Below are 21,476 nucleotides of genomic sequence, written 5' to 3' on the forward strand. Positions count from 1 at the left end.
TTAAAACTGATTAAAGTGTAGATTCCCTTTGGGAGCAGGTGGACACATGGAGTTTGGGGGCTCTGAGCTCACAATTTAAAAATACATCTTTTAATAAAGTTGATTTTAAGTTTGTGTGTTTGAAAATGCCACTTTTAGAAACCCTGACAGGGCTGTGCCTGCCCTCACTCAATGTGGACTCCAACCCTCTGGTGTGTGTCTGGGGCCTGGCCTGGGCAAGGCAGGATTACACAAACAAGAGAGACTTTTCTTTGAAGTAAGCCTACTTCAATGGGCAAACTGGGTATAAGAAGGGCACCTAAAACCACAGACTTTAGAACACTTCTGGAAACCAAGAGGAACCTCTGTCTGGAGAAGAGCTGAAGAGCTGAGGAAGAAGAGCTGCCCTGCCTGTGATTTGTGGAGCTATCCTGCAGTTTCTGCTTCTGCCTGTGCTAGAGGACAAAGACTGGACTTTGTGTGACTTCCATCTTGTGAAGAACTCTCCAAGGGCTTGAATTAGAGCTTGCCTCCTGTTGTTTGAAGTCTCAGGGACAGCAAAGACTTCTCTCTGGCTGCCAGCACCTGGAGCCTCTGCTGAGACTCCTTCTCTGCCAAGTGGTGCCCATCCAGTTCCTGGGACCCTGAAAGGAGAAGCTGGCAGAACAAGAGGGAGAAATCCACGCACAGACTGCCGTGCGGGGAAAAGATCGATGCAACTCCGCGACGTGGCTGAAAAATCAACACTCCACCAGCTTTGCGGCTGAAAATCACCGCTCACCTACAGCGCAGCTGGAAGATGGACTCACGCGACTGGAGAAACGATGCACAGCATCGTTGACAGAGGTTGGTGAGATGGCAACCGACACTGCGTGGTTTTCAGATCATCGTGCGGCAGGATTTCCAATGCAAACATCGCTGGGCGTGTAAAAATTACGCAAGGCCTGCCCGGACCTGAGAGTGCCATTCAAATCAACTCATCACTCTCCTGCAAAGAGAAGAAACGACGCAAGCCGACTCAATTGAAGGAGAAACGACGTGCGGTCTTGCTCTTGAGTGATATCGATGCATTGCAAACCCTTTTTGATGCACACTCGTCTGTGCGGGGTTATTTTTGAGGCACCCAGGTACATTTCCACGCTAACAGTAATGCTACATTCCAGTCCCTAGTTTCAACCATCAAGGGGTCACAGGAGGTGTTACCATTAACATTCCCCACTAATACTGCATTTGCGTTTTCATTGACAACTGAGGAATCAATGGAGTTACTATTTTAGAAACCCGTGATTTAGAAGTAAAAACTACACTAAAAAATCAAAAGGCTGATTGGCATTTGGGTAGCTAACATGGTAGGCTCAATTAAGAATTAGTCTGCTAGCTTGGCCAGAAGACACTTTCACCAACATCCACGTCTTTTGTTAGACAAGATCACATTCACTAGTCTGTGGTAAGACACTGAGAAGGACTAGTGTTGAATATAATAAGTAGACAATTATTGTGTTCCCCCTCCATTAATGTTCCCATAGCACGTCTCTAACCTTCTCTCAGGAAATCTCATCCCTACTAAGGTCCTGATTTATACCTTTTGGTCCAAAGCTGCACTAAAGCAGTTTGGCACCAAAATGTTTAGCACCAGCTTGCACCATTTCCGAGCATCAGCCGGGCACCATATTATGAAATGGTGCAAGCCAGTGCAAAGGGTAGGCTAGCGTAAAAAAAAAAATCATGTTAGCCGGGTGGGGCTGGCGGTATGGAAGAAGGGGGTTTTGCACCAAAAAATGACGTTAGGCAGGTTAGAGTAAAAAAAATGACTCTAACCAGCCAAGCATCATATCCTGACGCAAAACCATCCATACCACATGACATCTCTCTTAAACAAGACAGGAGTCATGCCCACCACCCCATTGGCCAGCACAGGGGACCAGGGTCCCCTGGGCATGGCCATTTCACTCAGTGCCATGTAGGGGAACCCATTTCAGGACCTCCAGTGGCACTTTAAAAAAAAATACTTACATGTACTCACCTATACTTACCTGGGATGGGGTACCCCATCCTCTGCTGTCCCTCTGGTGTGGGTGGGGGTGTCTCTGGGGCATGGATAGGGCATCTGTAGGCTTATTTCATGGTGTTCCACCATGTAAATAGGCCCACAGGTCCCCTAATGCCTTGCCTGACCCAGGCATTAAATAATGATGCAAAGCAGGCTTTGCACCATTATTTGACCCCTCCTCCCCCCTGTATGTGATTTCAGCACAGGGGGATAAATATGGCGCTAAGGCCATAGAGTCATTTTTTGCACGGGAACGCCTACTTTGCATCTTATTGACGCAAAGTAGCTTTCGATGTCCAAAAAATAACTTTAACTCCATAAATTTGGTGCTCAATGGGTCTAGCGTCAAAGTACAAACATGGAGCTAGTTTTGCACCAAATTTGCCTAAAAAAATGATGCACATTCGGTGCAAAACAAATAAAATATGCCCCTAAATGTCTTTGCACTCAATTAGTTTTTCCCCACTTCCACTAAGTCAAAAACCAAGAACAAATCTAAAAAAAACTCACCCCATGAACCCCCAAACACCTATCATCAATCCAAAAAAAGGCTATAACCTTCTGCTGGTAGCATAATAAATATCATACGCAATTTTAATTATTTTTCTTGTCTCATGTTCATAATGGTCATCATGAGATCATTTACAATATTCCTGCTTACTTACCTTGTGCACTCTAATCCTGAACATGATTTCAAAGCTGGAAAAGTCATTTGAACAATGGCTCCTAATTGTCTAAAGCCCTTCGTCTCCTGCCCCATGCCCAATGCTTCTACTCAGTGACTCTACATGTGTTAAAAGACACAGACAGTGTTGCATAGTGTTGTGTCATAAAAAGTAAGTTTGCTGAATAGTGATTAGAAATTATTTGCTAAGGTGTTGGCGGACAGATTGAGCGGGGTGGTGGCAGGTCTCCTGTAGAAAGATCAGAAGGTTTTTACTTAGGGTCGAAATCTTCAAGAACTAACTTTAAATTTAATTAGGGAAATTGATCTGGCTACAACTTATGATTCCCCTCTTGCAGTTATTACATTGGATAGTATGAAGGCCTTCAATAGAGTTAATTGGACTTATTTAGGTACAATATTAAAGTATTTTGGATTGGGTGAAACATTTTATAGGATGATAGGGCCAATCTACCGAGTTCCATCAGCAAGGATATTGGCTACTTGAAATTTAACTTTCCCCTTCAAAATAACTAGAGGTACAAGGCAGGGCTGTCCATTATCTTCAATACTGTTTAATTTGTATATTGAGCCTTTAGCCAGGAGGATTAGACAGGACCAAAGGATATATCCCTTTTTTTACTGCGGATGGGAGAAAAAAGTCTCTTCATATGAAGATGATTTGATGCTTTATTTGTCAGATCTACAGTCAGCCCTCCCAGCAGTTTTGGATATTGCAACTGGTTTTGGTAAACTGTCAGCTACCATGTTAATGAGTGGAAGACAGAGGTTATGGTCTGGAATCAAATTAAAAACGAAATGAGGTACCTCAGCCTCAAGATTGCACAGGATATTAAGTAGTAACCAATGATCAATATTACAAAGGTTCTGATAGAATGCAATAAGCTGATGCAAGTGTGGGTATACCTCCCTTTGACAATTCTAGGGATAGTTAGGTTGGTAAAGGGGGTGATTCTGCCCAAAGTCAGTTTTCTGTTTAATACAATACCCTTGCAAATGAATAAGGTGTAAGTAGGGAAGTTTCATGAAGCCATTAATTCATTTATAAGGGCATACAAAGGGGCTAGAATATCATGGAAGGAGTGGCGTAGAAGGAGGAAGAAGGGGTGTCTAGCACTTTCAGATCTGCAATATTACGCTTGGGCCTTTCAACTTAAGAATGCAAGGATGCTCTTTTCATCCCCTTACTTGCCTGGTGTTGGTTGTATGCTTATGGCTATAGTAGGGGATGTACAAGGGGCTGCAAAACATTCTCACCGTCATTATGACCCTGACAGTGAGTGATAAAGTGGCAGTAATACCGACAATAGGCTGGCGGTAAGTACCGCCAAATTATGACCATGGCGGTTATAACTCCCATAGACAGCCAATGTACCACACCAACCGCCATGGCAGAAACAACAATCACCATGGTGGTAGCCAACAACAGCCTGGTGGAAGACAAAGTACCACCCACCATATCATGACACTGCATTCCACCACCTTTTCCGGGGCAGTACCAATGCCAACAAAAGCCTGGCGGAAACAGAGCTCAGAAGTGAAAGGACTCACCATTGGAGACACAGGTAAGATCCACGCCGCCATGGAACCCGAACTGCAAGTTGTACTGATGATCTTCTACGTCATGCTCCACCTGGAACACCAAAGCCGACAAAGACTACAACGGTGAGTACGGCTGCCTAGCACACAAGGGAGAGTGGGAGGAAAACAAGAGTGACACACGTGCGCACGACAGACACACAAGACACTTGTCCTGGTGAGTGCAAGGCCACAGTCTCTCAAGTGGGTGACAGTAGCCCCTGGAGGTTGGCCTACATGGCGTCCACCGGCGGTGACGGCTGCACTGTAGTGGTGGTTAGAGGAGTCTACTGGGCAGCCCCTGCACTCACTGATGGCTTCATTGTGGTGGTGGTTGGAGGAATCTCCTGGGTAGCCCCTGCAATCACTGATGGCTGCATTGTGGTGGTGGTTGGAGGGGTCTCATGAGTAGCCCCTGCAATCACTGATGGCTGCATTGTAGTGGTGGTTGGAAGAGTCTCCTGGGCAGCCCCTGTACTCACTGATGGCTGCATTGTGGTGGTGGTTGGAGGAGTCTCCTGGGCACCCCCTGCACTCACTGATGGCTGCACATCCACAGCTGGTGGTGGGGGCCCTGTGACTGCTGGTGGTGGTGGCGGTGTTAGCCTGACAGCTTCTGCAGGCGTAGAGTGCCTCGTCTCCTCCTGTCCTTGGGTCATGGGTCCTTTACACTTCCTGACAGGGGTGGATGGGCTCTTCCCCTTCATCCCAGCTGGTGCAGGCTCCTTCCCCTTCTTCCCAGCTGGTGCAGGCTCCTTCCCCTTCTTCCCAGCTGGTGAGTTTCCTTCCCCTTCTTCACAGCTGGTGCAGGCCCCTTCCCCTTCTTCACAGCTGGTGCAGGAATCTTCCTTTTCTTCCCCTGGTGGTGTTGGCTCCTTCCCCTTCTGTGTTGTAGGTCTCTTATCCTTACCACCATGAGAAGGTGGTGCTACCACTTCCCCCTGGACTGCTTGGCTGAGGTGCTGGGCTGTGTCCTTGGTACCCTGCCCATATGTGCAGGACGGGGGAAAGGGGTAGGGAAGAGGTCAATTTGGGAAAGGAAAGCTTTTTAGGGACACTGGGGTGGGAGGAGCGAGGAGTACTGGGATTGGAGGATGAGGGACTGGTTGTTGAAGGTGTATGCCTGCTGGATTTGGGTGCAGATGCATGGGCTTTATGCTGATGTGAGGTGGATGATTGTTGGGTGTCTGAGTGCTTGCATTTGTGTCCTTTGGTGGGGGACAGACACAGTGGGAGAGGACACAGGGGGCGAGTGCATGGCTGTCGTGGAGGTGTCTGCCAGTGAGGTGTGTGTTCTGCTTGGTGTGGTGATGCTGATATAGATGTAGTGCATGCAGGTGTGAGTGTGGACATGACTGGGAGGGAGGTGGAGGATGAGGAGGAGGGGGAGACAGTGGAGGCAGTTGATGTTGTTGCGTCTGCAAAGGTATGTTGTTTGTGTGAGTGCCTGTGGGATGAAGTGTGGTACTTGTGTTTGCCTGTGCCACTCTTGTGTGTTGCCTTGTGTGAATGCTCATCTGTATATGTGCTTGGGATGGGTTGGCGTTGAGGAGACTGGGACTGGGAAGAGGAAGTTGGAGGGGCACGGTAGAAACAGGGACAATGGCTGCCATCAGAGAGGAGGCCAGAGCCTGAATCGATCTCTGTTGGGCCACCAATCCACCATGAATACCCTACAGGAATGCATTGCTGCATCTGGGATGCCAGCCCCTGGATGGCATTCACAATGGTTGACTGCCCTACAGAGATGGCTCTCAGGAGGTCATTAGCCTCCTCACTCAGGGCAGCAGGGCTCACTAGGTCAGGGCCTGAGGTGCCTGGGGCGAAGGAGATGCCCACCCTTCTGGGTGAGTAGGCACGGGCAACTCACTAAGGGGCTACTGGGAGGGCGGTGCTGGTATGGTGGGGGGTGGCAGATGTACCTGCAGCTGGGGTGGTCACTACCAGGGAGCTCCCATCGGAGGAGGTGTCTGAGTCTGTGTTGTCTCCTCCTGTCTCTGCTGTGGTGCTCCTCTCGCCCTTCGTCCCACTGGTTCCCTTGCTCCTCCGCCAGATGATGCTAATGCACACAAGGACAGAATGACAAAACAAGAAAGGGGGGGAGAGAGACAAAGGATACACTGGGTCAATGACTGCACCAACACCATTGTTGGCATACACAGAACCCTCATACACAGGGAACAGGCCTACGCACTATGCATTGCACTGCCAGTGTAATGGTTAGTCACAAAGGCATGAATAGGAGCACACACTGCCAAATGCAGCACATCTAAGACCCACGCAGCCCCGTCTAGAAGTGACTACTAACAAGTTAGGTTACCTGTATTTGCCATGCAACCATTACCCTTCAGAGGACCCACGGTGCAATGTCTGGCCTGGCCTCACGGGCACCCACTAACACACAACCACCACCCTGATACCACCCCACCAGCCAAAAGTTGTAATGATACCCACTGTACTCATCCCCTTGTGGCTGCTGTGATTCCCTCAAGCACCCATCCAGCTCAGAGTAGGCCACCACCAGTATGCGGGCCATCAGGGGGGTCAGGGTCCGACTGGCACCCCTTCCTCATTTGGAGGCCATCCCCAGCTGGGCCTCCACAGTCTTCCATGCCCAGCGTCTCAGGTCCTCCCACGTTTCTGACAGTGGGTGCTCCGCCTGTCATAGACCCCCAGTGTCCGCACCTCCTTGGCGATGGCATGCCATATTCCCTTCTTTTGATGGGCCTGACCTGCAGAAGCAATAAAGACAGGAAAACACCATTAAACTGACAATCCAGGCTGTCACACACATGCCCAACCATGCCCATTGCCATCACCATTGGCACACACACATTGACCAGCGTATTGCCATGTACACCACCAACAGGTCATCAGCCCCCTTGCACAATGCCTTCACACACATCTCCATGCATCCCATGGAGGCCCATACAGCAGTCCCTACTGGGGTCGGACCCCATCCACCAGTCACTCCAACTCCTCTGAATTGAAAGCTGGGGCCCTTTCCCCACTCACACAGGCCATGGTAGGTTCCAGACACAGGTCACAGCAGCACATGCAGTGTAGGTCTTCTCCGGTGGAAGGTCAAGAAACAAGTGAGGAATCAGATAGAACATGGCAGCTATGTCCACTGCGGTGTACACCATCACCGCCGGTGTACATCCCCATTGGCCACTGTTCCTCATAGGGCTCAATACTATCCAATGAGGAATTGCACGGCAGTTCACGACCGCCTTCCACCATGATGCCCAACATTGGTGGAATTACATCACTTTCACCTGTCCCTCTACACATGACAGGCGGTCACCATTTCAGGGTGGGGTGAACAGGCCTATCAATAATTGCTGCGTCACAGAATGAATAGGCACATACTTTGAAATTTATACTGTCTCAATACATAATTACACGATGTGGACTGCTGGTGTGGTATAGTTGTTAAAATTGTGGCCCTTAGATACCTAGCACTGCGGGTGAATAGAAGATGGAGACATACCCCCTTGTACAGACCCCTAATGGACTTAGCTAAACTGGAGGACAGGCACATTATACTCACCTATAGACTGGACAGGGCCACAATCACTGAACTGTATGCCCAGTTGGAGCCTGACCTGATGTCAGCTATTCGTCATCCGACTGGGATACCCCTCTTGTGCAGGTTCTATCAGTGCTCCATTTCCTGGCAACAGGTTCTTTCCAAGTGACATTGGGCTTGGCAGCAGGAATGTCACAGCGAATGTTCTCGATCGTGCTGCCAAGAGTGTTGTCTGCCCTGATTAACCACATGTGCAGCTTCATTTCTTTCCCCCAGGTGGAAGAATTGGCCACTGTGAAGGACGGATTCTATGCAATGGGACATATCCCCAATATTATTGGGGCAACTGACGGTACACATATTGCGTTTGCCCCCCCCCTGCCAGAATGAACAGGTGTTTCTGGAATCATAAGAGTTTCCACTCACTGAATGTGCAGATAGTGTGTCTGGCAGACCAGTACATCTCCCACATCAATGCTAGGTATCCTGGACTGGTGCATGATGCCTTTGTTCTGAGGAATAGCAGCATCCCCAATGTAATGGCACAGCTACAGAGGCACAGGGTGTGGCTAATAGGTGAGCCTTGGTCCCCACCCACTGTATGTTAGTGTATGCCTCCTGGTGTTAACCCCATAGGATTGTGTGAGGCTAAATGTGCTTCCTCAATACTTGCAGGTGACTTTGGCTACCCAAACCTATTGTGGCTGCTGACCCTTGTGAGGAATGCCAGGACAAAGGCTGAAGAACGTTATAATGAGGCACATGGGCGAACCAGAATGATCATTGAGAGGACCTTCGGCCTCCTGAAGGCGCCTCCATCTGACAGGTGGATCCCTGTGCTACTCACCCAAGAAGGTCTGCCAGATAATAGTGGCATGCTGCATGTTGCACAACCTGGCTCTCAGACACCATGTGCCTTTTCTGCAGGAGGAGGAGAATGGAGAAGCCCCTGTGGCAGTAGTGGAACCTGAGGACAGTGAGAATGAAGAGGCAGAGGACGAGGATGTGGACAACAGAACATCAGTGATCCGTCAGTACTTCCAATGACACACAGGTGAGACAGTGCAACTTCACATATCTATGACTATTATTGTATTCAGTGTTGCAGTGGCATGCTGACATTACCCACTTGTTACCTCTACTTACTGTGACCTATGGATTATCATTTTACAGATATTGGTGATATGACAACAATGTCCTGATGTGATCACTAGAGCCAGCAACAGGTAATTCTTTCTATTCTCTCACAATGTACAGTTCATTTGCAATTGATGTAGCTGTTTCAATCAATACAAATTTGCAATGCATGAAATACTAGTAGTCAAGTTTTATTCAAGGGTGTTTATTGTAGTGCTAAGAAAAAGAGGGGAAAGTGCAATGAAATGGGGTGATGAAAGAGGAAAGTCCAGGGTATTGTTCCAGGCTGTTTGTAGCACAGGTGCAGTGTCCAAGGGGCCATAGGAAGGGAAGCAATGACAGTTCACGGTGAATAAGGTGACTGAGTGAGGCACAAGGGGGACAATCAGGAGAGTCTAATTTCCTGGTGGTGGTCTTGGCAAGTGTATCTGGCTTCTGTCTGAGTCGGAGGGAACATTTGCGGGGTGGTTTACCTTCTGCAGGGGGAGGGATGCTGGTGGCCTGTGGGTCATGTGGCAGCACCTCCTGGCCACTAGCGGAAGTGGAGGGCTGGTCTGTTGACTGGCTAGTGGTAGGGGCCGCTTGTGTGCTCTTTCCTCCCTCATGATGTTGGCCATCTCTGCCAGCACCCCTGCTACGGAGATCAGGGTGGTGTTGATGGCCTGCAAGTCCTCTCTGATCCCCTGATGCTGTCCCTTCTGCAGCCACCTGTTCTCCTGCACACTGTCTAGTATCTGGCCCATCTTGTCCTGGGAACAGGGTAGGCTCCCAGGATCTTGGAGAGTCCCTCCTGGAGAATCGGTTCCCTGGTCCTGTCCCCCCCCTGGCACACAGCAGTCCTCCCAGTTTCCCTGTTGGCCTGTGCCCCTGTCCCCTGAACGGTGTGCCCATTGCCACTGACCCCAGGCCCCTGAGTGTCTTGGGGGCGAGGTGTGGACTGGGGTCCTTGTACAGGTGGGCACACTGCTGATTGCCGTCTCCAGGGGACAGAGGTTTGGGTATGCTGGGTGGGTGCTGTGATGTTGGTTCCTGATGGGGGAGGCTCTGTGGTGGTCTGTGAGTGTGCTTGGGTGACCTGCTGTCAAGTGGTCCCTGATGGGCAAGGTAGGTCCTCCAGATCCAGTAGTCCAGAGTTACTGTCATCACTGGTGGCCTCTTCTGTTGGGGGACTAGATAGTTGTAGCACCTCCTCTCCACTGCCATTGGCTGGGGGACCTGTGGAGATGTAAATTATGTATTATGCTTCAACTGTATGACATTTGTACTTCCCTAGCTTCCCCTCTATTTTTGGTGTTGCCCTGACAGCTTTTTCTTGTGTATGGTGATGTATTGTGGTTATGTTAGTTTCCCTATGCTGTGCATGCTTTAGTGATGGGTGTCCATACAGGGCTGGGAGGAGTGTCTATGCATTGGTAAGGCATGCAGGGCTTAGCATTGGGATTAGTGAGATATGTAGGTGCAGTGTGTGGGATGGAGTGGAGTGATGGGAGTGAGGGTGTGGGTGTGAGATGACATGCCGGTATAGGGGGTGGTGATAGGTGATAAATATTTACTTTCCTGCGTCCAGTCCTCCGCCAACTCCAGCGAGTCCCTCAGGATGCAGTATTGCCATAACCTGCTCCTCCTATGCTGTGAGCTGTGGGGGAGGAGGTGGGGCAGTTCTCTGTATGGCAAGTTGGAGTCTTGCTGCAATGGAACATACCTTCCACCGTAGATCATTCTACCTCTTCCTGATGTCATCACTTGTTCTTGGGTGCTGTCCCACGGCATTGACCCTTTCCACGATTCTTCGGCATAGCTCCATCTTCCTTGCTATAGATATCTGCTGTACTTGTGCGCTAAAGAGCTGTGGCTCTACCCTGACAATTTCCTCCATCATGACCCTTAACTCCTCCTCAATGAAACAGGGGTGCCTTTGTGGTGCCATGGGTGTTGTGTGATGAGTGTTGGTGAGTTGCGTGATGTGGTGGGGTGTGTGATGTGGAGTGCGTGAGGGGTGTATGGGTGTAAGTGTTGTGTGTGTGTCTAGTTGTCTCTGTGTTCTTCTCAGTCTCCTGGTGGCAATTGTTATTCGTAAGAGGTTGTGAGTAATGTGGGTGTTTGTTTATAGTAGTGTGGGTGTGGTGTGTGAATGGGTGTCAGGTGTGTGTTTTTGGTGTTGACCAATATGGTGTTGTTTTGTATGTGGGTGTCCATTCTGAGGCGGAGGTATATACCGCCAATGGTTTACTGCCATTGAATGTTCGCCGTGGTGATTCATGGGTCATAATGTGATTTGTGTTGTTTTGTTGGCGTAACGGTATGGGTTTTGGGACCACCACTTTATCACTGACCTTTGGTCTGGCGGATTTGTGTATGTGGCTGTATTCTGTCAGATTGGTATGTGTGTGTCGTAATATGGTGAACGGATATTCACCATCGCAGCGGTATGTTGGCAGCCGTCAACATGGCGGTAAGTGAGATTACCGCCAGTGTCATAATGAGGCCGATTGTGTTTAAATTTGGGGACCCGAAAATCTTTAAAAAAAATAAAACGAATAGTGTTGCAAAATATGGCTAAGATGTGGTACAGCATAAGGAGAGCAATAAAGGAAGACTATTATAGTTATTGGGCTCCTATTTAGGACTCTCTAGGCACACCAGATTCTTTCAAGATAAGTTAGCTGTTCCAATTAGGAGGGCAGGTATAGATGTTTGGGGGTGTTAGAAATGGGTTCTTTAGTTCGCAGAGGTATACACCCTTGTCCAACTAGGGATTACAATCTTAGTCAGGGTATGTCACACACAATCCAAATTATCCTGTGCCTACCTTCTGGTAGCTTGGCACTGAGCAGTCAGGCCTAACGTAGAAGGCAATTTGTAAAGCATTTGTGCAATAATTCATACAATAACACAGTGAGAACATCACAAAAAGACACCACATGGGTTTAGAAAAATATAGGATATTTATCTGATTAAATTAAGAATGTATCTGATTAAATTAAACTCAAAATGATCAAGATGTGATAATCACAAGTCAAAATATCACTTTTGTAATGATAAGAAGAGACTTTAGTTCTTAAAAGCAACTATTCAGTCTGGCAAGCACAAAGTACCTGGTTTGCTTCAAAATTCCACGCACGAGGAATGCAGAGGAGAAGATGCATGGCAAAAGGTATTCCGGCTCGGTGATGCATTGATCCAGTGGGCTGTGATCAAAGTTCTGGTCGCAACGGATGCGTCAATCCGTACACTTGGGAAGCCGGGCTGCATCATTCCGGTTCGGCGATGTGGTGATTTTCTCACCGCTGGACAGGCTGTGCATCGATTCTGGCAGGCTGTGCATTGTTTTTCACTGCACAAGGAGTTTCTTTGCAGAGATTAATTCTATTTGGCCCTGAGACTTTAGGAAACTGGAGGCAAGCTCAATCCAAGCCCTTGGTGAGCACTTATCAGTGGATCCAGAGACCAGTAAGGCAGCAGTCCTTTACAACAAAGCAGTCCAGGTGATTCCTTTGGGCAGCCAGGTAGCTTCTCTTGGCAGGCCTGCAGGTTCTTGGGGCAGAGCATCTGTCCCAAGAAGTGTCTAGTTTGGTAGGGTTAGGGACCCAGTTTATATACCCAAAAGTGCCTTTGAAGTGGGGGAGACTTCAAAGAGTGGTTTTGAAGTGCACATGGTCCCCTTTCAGTACAACCCCGTCTGCCAGGGCCCCAGTAGGGCGTTTGGCAGTCCTTTGTGTGAGGTAATGACACTATCCTTTGAAATGTGTCCAGCCCTCCACCTTCCAGCCCAGGGAGACCCATTCAGTATGCAGATGTGTGCAGGTGTGACTGAGCATCCTGTGTTTGTGGTTGTCTGGATGAAATGCACAAGGGAGCTTTCAACCAGCCCAGCCCAGACGTGGATTGGAGACAGGCTGTAAGACAGAAGAAGGATTTAAGTGCAGTGAAATGCTCACTTTCTGAAAGTAGCATTTCTAAAATAGTAATATAAAATCCAACCTCACCAGTCAGCAGGATTTTGTATTACCATTCTGTCCATATTAAATATGACCTATTTACCCCCATTCTAATCAGAATTTACCACTCAAACAATTTATGAGGGTAGCCCTAATGTTAGGCTATGAAAGGAGCAGGCCTCACAGCAGTGGAAAACAAATTTAGGGGTTTTCCACTACAGGACATATAAAACACACAGATATATGTTCTGTCTTTTACCCACACAGCACCCTGTCCTCTGGGTTACCTAGGGCCTAACTAAGGGGTGATATATTTTGAAAGATGGGAGTTTAAGGCTTGGCAAACACTTTTCAATGCCAAGTCCAAGTGGCAGAGAAACTGCACACACAGACCTTGCAATGGCATGCCCGAGACATAGTTAAGGGGCTACATATATGGGTGGAACAATCAGTGCTGCAGGCCCACTAGTAGCATTCAATTTATAGGCCATGGGCACATGCAGTGCACTTTACTAGGGACTTATCAATAAATTAAATATGCCAATTGGGTTTGAACCAACGTTACCATGTTTTAAGGGAGAGAGCATAAGCACTTTAGCACTGGTTAGCAGTGGTAAAGTGCACAGAGTCCTAAAACCAGCAAACACAGTATCAAAACGTGGAGGGAGGCAGGCACAAAGTCGGGGGTGACCACCCTAAGGCTTTCAGGTGTAACAGGGGGGATTTACTTAGAGATGGCAGCTCAATTTATTGGGAGGAACTATATAAAGAGACTGGAGGTAAACTGTCAACACTAAAGTTCATCCAGTTGTTGAAACGGTGGTCACAGAGAAGTCGAGCACATTTTGGGATAAATAAATTGGCTGGGGAAAACTGGTATTGGGAAATGTGGGATTTGGTGGATGGGGAGTTAAAGTTACCAGAAGACCTTTGAAAAAATTGCCTGCCTAGAGAACCACTTCAAGATTTGTGGCAGGCTCCACTGCGTACTTTATTCACAGTGGTCAAACCTGCCACCTTTAGAAGAAATCATCTGTTTTCCATTCATAGAGCTTTTTTGTCACTGTATAAATTGTCAAAAATAAAGGAAGGCGGAGTGGCTAAATGTGGAAAGTGTGGCATAGAAATTGCTACAGATGTCCATATGTTTGTGGAATGTCCAGCAATATACCCATTCTGTGAAGAAGTGCGTAAGATGGTTTCGGAAGTTAAAGGGGTTGATGTCAAGATAAGCCTCTCCATGGTAATTTTGGGAATTATGGAGAGGACTAGAATACTGAATAGGGATAAGCAAAAAATACTCTTCTATGTTGTTTTGTTGGCCAGAAGAGAGATATGCCAGAAATGGGTAGGAGAGGCACCTCCTATATACACGGAATGGCTGGAGGCACTTTGTTATGTTTCAAAATGGACATGGCAAGTGGGATATCTAAAGCAAAAAAATTCTGGACTCCTCTGGTGGAGTGGATGGGAAAACATAGGCCCTCATTCTGACCTTGGCGGTCTTTTCGCAAGACCGCTGAGTTACCGCCGCGGTGAAGACCGCCGACCGCGGCGGTGTGCCGCTGTGCGCATTCTGACCGCTGGGAGCGTTCCGCCGGAAAACCGCCAGCAGCCACACTGGCGGTCGGCGGGAAAGTGGAGACTGGTCAACCTCCACCGCCACGCCAGCAGAACACCGCCCACAGAATTACAACCCACATTTCCGTGTGGCGGTCTTCTGTTGGCGGTCTTCTGTTGGCGGTCACGTCCCTATGGCTCCCGTCGCCTCCCGGAGGACCAACGCACAAGGTACGTTGATCGTCCGTGAGGGGAGGGGGTGGGGGGGTGTTGTGTGATGTGGGCGTGCATGGGGGTGTGCGTGTGAGTGTGTAGAGGGGGTGTGTGAGTGCGTGTATGCGGGCGGGGGGTGCTGCTGTGTCTATGGGTAATGTGTGCTGTTCGGCAGGTGCGCATGTCGGCATGTATGTGTGCGGGTATGTGTCCCCGTTGTGTATGTGTGTGTAGGGGGTGTGTATATGTGCATGTTGGGGGTGTGTGCATGTCGGGGTACATGTATGTGCATGTCGGGGTGGGGGTGGGGAGGGGGTTCGTACCACCTCTGGGGGGTGGCAGGGGGGTGGAGGGTGTGGGGGGAGGACTCGGGTGGGTAGTGGGGGGTGGGGGAGACCCCTATCAGTGCCAGGGAAGGAATTCCCTGGCCCCGATAGTGCTTACCGCCATGGTTCGCACGGCGGTTCCCGCCCGCAAGAAACCGCGGCGGTAGGCAGGGTCATAATACCCTTGGCGGTCTTGGGTCGACCGCCGGGCCGGAGTGCGCAAACTCCAGCCCCGCGGTCATGACCGCCGCGGCGGTCGGAGTGGAGAAGTAGCGGTCGGTCGCGGCGGGGACCGCCGCGGTCAGAATGCCATTTTTAATACCGCCGGTCTGTTCGCGGTCCGACCGCCGTCTCTCCGCCGACCGCCAGGGTCAGAATGAGGGCCATAGTATGTGGGCCCAAGGGGAGTGAAGCAAGGAGTATGTGCATGTGTCCTATGATTACAATCTATTGTCGATCAGGGGGACTGCGTTGAAAAGGCAGCCCCCCTTCCCCTAAGCGGGGCATGACGTGAGAAGTACGGCCCCCCCTTGATTATGGTCTGACTCTGAAAGCGAGAGGGTGCGAATTAAGATGCCTAATAGAGGACCAGGAGCCTGATGTGAGTGAGGACAAAAAAAAGTTACTTTGCATTAAACTGCTTTCTTGCCTCATGGAGGTGATGTATTTACTATATGGTGCATCATGATGCAAGCATGACACAACTGAAATACAAAGTAATTATTTTGGCGCAAAGAGCCATAGCTCCTTCTAGCACATCGTAAAGCAGAGATGCTTGACACAAGTCATATAAGAACTGCATTATGCTTCAGCTCAAAAAGCAATGCTTTTTCATGCATTGTTTTACTACTTTCAATATGGCCATCAACAATAATGCTGCAAGCTAGCAGGGTCATACCAACTATGGAGGTGCTGCCCTACTCAGGAGGGTGACAAAAAAAGTAAGCTCATTGTTAGAGAAGAGGAAAATCTAATTTTGATTTCAAAGAGAACAAAGTAATACAAATATCTCTTTGACATCCTCCAAACTACCCTTATCTAAGAAGGATGCTTTATGGCAAGCAATTGTGAAAACAAATCATTGCTGTAGCACCAACACAATGGACTGTAGTGAAATGCAAGAAAAGGTGGCATGAGCATACATGCAGGAATAAGGGCAAACTGCCCAAGAGCCTGAAGGCTGCAGTGACCACAGGAGGAGGAGGAGAATTCCAAGAGGACTTAACCCCAATAGAGGAAAAGGTGACATCACTCATTTCAACAATGGCGGTTGCTGGAGTAAAGGGTACAAACAGTGCTGAGATGAGGAAATTACCAATTACTCAGGGTAATTGTCAAAGAAAGCCACTGTCAATGTGGAATCATGTTATTTCTTTCTTCATGGATTTGGGTGTTTTGCCTGTCACCTTAAGCGTTTTGATATTTGAAATGTCCAAATTACTTTTGGTGAACTCTTCTATTTTTGGTGAACTCTTTTCTATGTAATAATGCATTTACTACACTGCATTGCGTATTTACAAACATTTCAGACAATGCAGCACTGCAACTATATGTGCTGCCCAGCATTGCTTTAAAGGGAAAGAGCAGAACAGCATCATATCTACTAATTAATGGCACTGTTCTGCTCTCGCCCTGTGCTGAACACAGTACACTTGGCCAATGTAAACACTATTGCAAAATAGTGCAAAGGTGTCTTATTTCAGGGAAGCATACAATTGTTACAGGAAAGTGTCTCTGCCTGTGGTCTATGTTTAAATCCGTTTCCATCTTTGTATGAGTGCTGTACAATGCAGCATGGATGGAAAGAGGGAAAAATGAAGAGAAATCAAATAATTTCTCCTGGTCAAGCCAGCCTCAATGAGGCACATGATTTTGTAAAATACATTTAACAACGAATTCAATCCAGTTGTGTAGTCATAAGTAAATACATCAGCATCTTCTCGGTGCCATACTATTGACAGAAAATGTTTCCAGCGACTTAACCATTAATGAACAATGAGTGCTATATGTCTATCATCCCCCAGGTGATGACATTCCCTGAGAGTGTGTTGGAGATGGCTCTTACTTCCGGGCTGTCTCATATACTTAGGGCCTATAAACTAAATGCTAAACTGCAGCGCTGATTGTGCCACCCACAGAAGGAGCCTTTCAAACTTGTCTCAGGCCTGCCACTGCAATGCCTGTGTGCACAGTTTACCGCCACATTGACTTGGCAAGTCAAACTACTGGCAAGGCCTGAACTCCTTTTTTACTACACCTAAGTATCCCCTAAGGAGGCCACGGAATAGTCCCGTGGGCAGGGTGCTGTATGTAAAAGGTAGGACATATGTTTATGTATTACATGTCCTACTAAAGAGCCTATTTTATTTTTGCACTGCTGGGAGTGCTGCTCCTCTCATACCTTTGCACTGGGAATTCCCTTTTATGTGTCTAACTGGTCATTTCTGATCTGTTAGGAGCAGCACGGCATGTTTGGTATATTTGTAATGGTAGTAAGAAATCCTGCTTAATGGTGTAGGTGGAGTTTGCATTACTATTTTAGAAATGCCACTTTTACAAAGTGGAAATTTCTCTGTGCTCATAACTCTGGTGCTTTGCAGCTTGACTCCAATCCATGTCTGGGGCAGTTTGACAGCCCCAGTTGGTGCATCCCTTCCAGTTAGCTATCACACAGGAGGGACTCGGTGTGACAGAAAAGGCATCTGCATACTGATAGGCTTCCTGGACTGGGGAAAGGGAGGATCATTCACACCTTACATGTGAATAGGCTGTGTCCTGCCCTTGTGCAATGGACTGATTACCCCCCACTGATGTCTGGGAGACTGGGCTGGGATGAAAGGTTACTGTGCTTCACTTGAAAGGGTTCTTTAGAACTTACCCCCAAGACCTTTGTAGTATAAGTGCAGGGACTCTCGCTCCATGATTTTTAGAGCAGTTTTGGAACTGGGGCTGAACCTGTCAGAAGGAGTGATGATTTGCCCAAAGGACTCATCTGGACTGCTCATCTTTTGTTGCCCGGCCATCTGCTGCTGCTGGGTGGAACAAAGGACTCATCTGGATTGCTTTTCTTCTTCTTGCCCTGCTACCAGCTGTTCCTTGCCTGTGGTACTGCCAGGAGGAACTGCCATTATTGACCTGATGTGCTGGCCTGTCTGCTTTGCTCCAAACTGCATGTATTCTCCAGGGGCTGGTTGGAGAACCCCTGCTCCCTCAGAGTTCCTACATTAGCCGGCTTCCCAAGGAACTCTGAGGCTGACCAATTCAATCTCCCTCAGAAGTGGTGAGCGGCTTGTTCTGCACGAGTGCTACCTGATCTCATATTCAATGGCACAAGTGGACCTGTTTGTGTCTTCCGCTGCTCTGGCCAACCCCCTCCTCCCAGAACTTGTCCAGGATGAGTGCCTAGGCTAGAGCGCTCCTTTTTACTTTCGCTGCTTTGTGAAGCTGCAGCTGAAAGAGGAGCCTTATCAGTAGAAGCTGCATTGGTCCAAGACCTGGGTCAGGCCGGCACCCTGTGGGTTCACTCTAACCTGCCGCACCCCAGGGTTTGAATGTATGTATTCCTGATATGGGACCTGGCCAGGACACTACAGAAGGGCACTACGACTACCCCAGCCCTGCACAGACCTCGCAGTCCTAAACTTGCGGAGTCAGGACAGCCAGCCCTGCCTTTCTTGATGATCAGATCACAGCGCACCTCACCGGCCTTTTGCTGCATCCATTTTTGAAGCGTCCAGACCATGCTAACCTCTCCCAACAACCGAGGTGTGCTGCATAATGGGTGGTTGCACTGCACGCTCACGGTTACCCGTGATACCTTTACTCCTGTTACCTGTGACAAGGGTCCGTTGGGACCGAAACTCGTCGGGAGAGGTCTTAATAAATTTGACTTTACATTTACAGGAGATTCGAGCATTTCTTTCCTGGAGGGAAGGTGTGTTTACAATAATAAAGGCATCCGGGGCCCTGCTTGAATCACTGCATTTTCAGCCCTGGTGTATACCAGCACTTTGCGATTTATTGGATATATGCATAACTGGGGCAACCCCCATTTTTTGAAATTCAGCTGTTATTTGGACACCACAATTTCAGTCTTTGAAAGCAAATAACTTTTCAGCTTTACTTTTTGCTTCAGACGGATTGTATTAACTGGTGTTCGAGGAGGACTGGTAACTGGCTTTATGTGAGTATCGATATAACTTTATATTCAGCCGAGCCAAGAAGGCTTTTATGCTCAGTCTGAAAATGATTGGCAGCTTTTGCCTTGCTGTATATCATTAGGTTGAGGATCGAGCATAGACTGCCTCTTGTTTGGATGAAATTAACTGGCATCTGTGCTTTTTATTTGTGCTGCGCGGATGTGAGCGGACCTGGGACAGGCGATTGACCAATCTGTGTCTACGTATTGAGCAGTGGTTTCAGAGGGAATTCGTCAGCCGGAGTTTGCTGAGGACTGAAACCGGCTTCATGTGAATTGTGATAAACTTTGTATATGCTGAACTGGGCCGGGGTGGCTTTTTTGCTTGGTTGAACGACGATTGGCGGTTTTGTAATCTGTTGTACGGCATACAATCAGGCTGTGATTTCAGTCTAGATTGCCTCTTGTTTGGATTAAAATAATAAGCAGCTGTGTCTTTTGTCCGTGGAGCAAGAATATTTTGAAACAAGGAAATATAAGTGAAATAATATCGACAAACACATAGGGTAAAAGAGTGAAAGTGGTTTCCATAAGCACGGACGTTGGAAACTCAACAGGGAATCTGCACTGAAATAAGGGCTGTGCTGCAGCTGGATGGCTTGTGTGCAGTCCAATCCAGGGATGATTGCAGAGGTCCCCTAACTTTTTGCCCCCATTTTTCTTTTTTTGCTGGTGTTGTCCTGACTCTAATGCTGTCCTGGGTACTGTTAACCAGTCCCAGGGCCTCTGCTCGGTGTAAAGTGAGTATGCAAATTAGGCTAATTGGAGTTGGCTATGTTAATCTACCTATAAGTCTCTAGTATATGGTAGGACACATAGGTTTAGGGACCCCAGCATAGGTACTGGACCCATAGGTGCACTGATAAGGTGCCCAGTGTCATTTTAAAGGTTGGCCTGCTGTTATGATGTGGCTCGCGGCTGTATTTGTGTATTCTTGAGCCGCGAGCCTGAAATGTTGGTGATGGCATTCTCTCTCCCGGCAGTTGCTTGCTGACAGGGAAAGAGAGCACTGTGTTGGAGAAGAACTCCGCTAATATATCTTACCTGTTCAAGTACGACGCTGCCCCGCCTCATCATTACATTTTTGGCGATGAGCGTCAGCAAGCAGGTAGATTTCTTCCCGACGCGGATGCTGTGAATCCGGTTTTGCTATGGGATTCCAGGTGTTGCATAAGGACTGGCCTGTGATTCGATCCATGATTGTGCCTTTCCTGCAGCCGTCCTGCGATTCGATTGTCGACTGGGTTTTGGGTGTTTGGTATCTGTTTAAAGGCATGCACCATTGTGAAGGCTGCACCGTGGCGCGCCAAGTGAGCTTCTGCTTCTTGCCTGTTCGGTTCCATGGCAATGTTGTGTTGACGTCAACTGACGCTTTAGCACGCTTGGAGGCGGCCATCTTTGAGAGTTGGGAAAACTCTCATTTAACCAGACAGTGCCTATGACGAACCACTCACCATTATATGGACGACTTATACATCTAACTTCTCCAGGATATTAGTGCCTTCTGCAGTGATAGGCACACCTAAACTCTGCTGCATTGCTACTTTGCTACTTTAAGGTTGAATTGTCCTGGCAAATATCTGGGGGAACTTTAATTTTTATATATTTATTTTTTACCCTTTTGAGCATACCGACATACATGCTCTTGCATTCTTATAGAACTTAAGCATGGATTCTTATAATGGATACGTCAACCACTGCTGTGCACTCTCCACCTCAGTTTTTGGTGCAACCTGGAAGTCCGCCAATACTTTGGGAGGAGTGGATAGACATATTTGATAATTATCTTGAAGCTTTAGATGGTTTAGGATTCTACTTCAGTAGAAAAAAGCTATCTTACTTAGTTCCTTAGGCAATGAAGGTCAGCATGTATTCAAGTACTTTCCAAAGGCTGTTGATCAGTCTGGCCAGCCCATTGATGATGTATTTTTGGAAGTGAGGCGGAGACTAGAATTGAGGTTTGCCAAGACTGAGAATGTGGTCATGCAAAGATTTAAGTTTTACACACAACCAAGAAAGGAGGGTGAATCTGTGGATGACTTTGTTGCTCGGCTGAGAGAGATTTTTGTTAAATGCAGGTTTGGGGTGATGACGGAGGGGTTAATTCGTGACCAGCTCATAGTACAGTGTAGGAGAAAGAACATGCAGGAAAGATTGTAGGCAGCGAAGACTCCAAGCTGAAGGATGCTGTAGAAACTGCGAAGGTGGATGAGGAGTCAGAGTTTTGTATGAAACAAATGGAGAGGAGAGAAGTTAAGGCTTCTGAGGATGTATCACTGA

Source organism: Pleurodeles waltl, chromosome 1_2 (assembly GCF_031143425.1).
Source record: "Pleurodeles waltl isolate 20211129_DDA chromosome 1_2, aPleWal1.hap1.20221129, whole genome shotgun sequence".
NCBI lineage: Eukaryota > Metazoa > Chordata > Amphibia > Caudata > Salamandridae > Pleurodeles > Pleurodeles waltl.